Raw genomic sequence first — 2,623 nt, 5'->3', positions numbered from 1 at the left:
TTCCAGCCTTTTGCTTTTAGCCCATCTCTGTCTTTATAATTTAAAATGGCTTTCTTACAGTTATCAAATAGTTGGGTCTTGCTTTTTTACACAGTCTGAAAATCTGCTTTTCATGATAGGTTTAGACTATTTAATAATGTAATTATTGATATGGTTAGGTTTAAGTCTGCTATCTTATTACTTGTTTTCTATTTATTTCACTTATTCTTTGTTCTTTCTTCTTATGTAATTTTGAATTAATGGAACAATTTTTAAATTTCCATTTTATCCCTAGTATTTATTTGTTAGCTATACCCTTTATTCTTTTAGTGGTTATTCTATGGTTTACAATATGAGTGGAACCTACTATAGCTTATATCCATCTAATATTATACTACTTCGTGTAAATGTCATGACAGTAGTCATTTTCTCCATGTTGACTTTCTGTTTTTTAACATATATTTTACATGTTATATACCTGACAATATATTGTTGCTTTAAATAGTCAATTGTCCTTTAAAAATTTTTAGAAATGAGAAAAACTGACTTTTTACATCAATATATAAATACATTACCCTTGCTGACACACTCATTTGTGTCAAATTCCATCTTGTATTATTTTCCTTCATTCCAAACAATTTTCTTTATCATTTATTTTATAGCAGGTCTGCTAGCTTCAAACTCTCTCAGCTTTTGTTTGTCTGAAAACATCTCTATATCCTTTCCATTTTGCAGGATGGTTTGACTGGGTATAGATTCTAACTTGCCATACTTTCTTTCAGCAATTAAGGATGTCACTCTATAGTTTTCTTGCTTGCAATGTTTCTTGGTAAAAATTGGCACCTATTCTTTGTTCTCTTCTATGTAATGTATACTCTTTCTCCACTTGCTTTTAACACTTTGTCTTTATGACTGGATTTAAATAATTTATTTATGATGTTTTTTTCTTGTGGGTTTCTTTGTGTTATTTTGGAGTTTGATGAGCTTATTGCATCTGTATTTTTAGTTTTCATCAAATTTGGAAAATATCCAACAGTTTTTTAAAGATATTTTTCTTCTTCCTTCTTTATGTGTCCCTAATCACAGAGATTTTTTTTTAACCTGGAATTTTAATGTGTACATAAAAAGAAACATGAGAACAAGGAGTCCTATGGCTGGACATTATCTCTAAGTGAAAGGATTTCCAATTCGTCCACTTGTAGTATGCCATCACCCAAGATAATTAAGAAGTCTAGTATAGTTTTTTCCTGAAGAAGAAAGCCAATTTACTACATTCAATACTGACTTCTCTAGCATTTTTTTCTGTAGAAATACTGGTTTATTGCATGGAGTTTCTAGTGTTTACCTATAGCAGATTAAAATGAACAGAGCATGGAGCATTCTACTTATTTCTAGGTGAATTCTTAATATTTACTGCCTTTTGAAATTTCTCCTTCCACAAATCTCCAACTATGTATCCTAATTAAACCCCATTCATATAATTTCTCCCCACTCATCTATACAAATATTATGGCTTATTGTGGATAATAAAGAAAGGCAGTTAATCCCATGAACCCAGGTAGATACACCCACTTCTTTATTTTTGATTCACTAGCCAAAAGAAGTCCAGCACTATCAGCAAAACCAATAAAACCATGTCTTGGAAAAAATCCAGGAGGTGCATTTTGGAGATACTGATAACTGTCTAATTCCCATTGAACCAAGATCTGTATCGTGGGATTAGTTTGTGAGTATATTTTTGGACACCAACTTGTATGTGGCTTACAATAATGTCAGAGATGTCAGATGCTGTCTTCAAGTTGGGTCATTGGCTCTCCACATTACGAGATTGACCTTCAGGAATGGAGTAGAGTGAAAGTTCATTAACCTTCATGGAAGTTTTGTGAGGTGAGTCCTTTTTAGGTGATGCATAGACTCGGAAAGTGAGCAGGTGCAGGCTGGCTGTGTCCAGAGAACTCTGCATTATCTTGAACATGATGCTGGCAGAGGTGGCTCCAGCCTAATTACACAAATTTTAAACCCTTTGAAATTTTCATAGAGATCACTGAGATTGTTACCTTTATTCTCTGGGAATTGTTCTCAGCATTTTATTGCTCTATGCTTTGGATTTGATAATTTTTAATGTTATGTTTTCAAATGTACTAATCTTTTCTTCTACAGTGTCTAATGTACCCATATATTTATTTCAGGTAGTGTTTTTCAGTTTTTGGAGTTCAAGAATAGTTTCTACTCCTCTCCTCACTATGCTTCTATATTTCTTTAAGGTCATCAGCATATTTATAATAGCTATTTAAAAATTCTTGGTTAGTAAGTCCATCATCTATGATATTTGTTGGCCTGTTTCTAGTGACTGATTTTACTTCTGGCTATGGCTTAGAGTTTTCTGCTTCTTTATTTATCTTGAGTGTCTGGATATTGCTATTTTTCTTTAACAATTTTCTTTCTTTGGCAGGTAGTTAATTTATTTGTAGTGCAACTTAATCCTTTGTGGATCTAAAAATCTTTCATTCTCGGACTATTTCTAAAGCATGACCAATTATCACCCTCATTTCTAATCAGTGCCACTTCTCTACTGAACCACTCTGCTGAATGCCCCAGGTATCCAGCAGGCTCTCTCTGCTTGGCTTTTGGGGTTTCAAATGTC

General features: G+C 32.9%; 1 pseudogene; it reads right to left on the bottom strand.

Annotated features, from left to right (window-relative positions):
- Nucleotides 1-1,360: 1,360 nt before the first annotated feature.
- Nucleotides 1,361-1,954, bottom strand: LOC115279350 (annotated as a pseudogene).
- Between the last annotated feature and the right edge of the window lie 669 nt (nt 1,955-2,623).

The sequence above is a fragment of the Suricata suricatta genome, chromosome 15 (genome assembly GCF_006229205.1).
Source record: "Suricata suricatta isolate VVHF042 chromosome 15, meerkat_22Aug2017_6uvM2_HiC, whole genome shotgun sequence".
Classification (NCBI taxonomy): Eukaryota; Metazoa; Chordata; class Mammalia; order Carnivora; family Herpestidae; genus Suricata; species Suricata suricatta.
The sequence above is the reverse complement of the archived record's forward strand: the minus strand, read 5'-3'. Positions and strand labels throughout refer to the sequence as shown.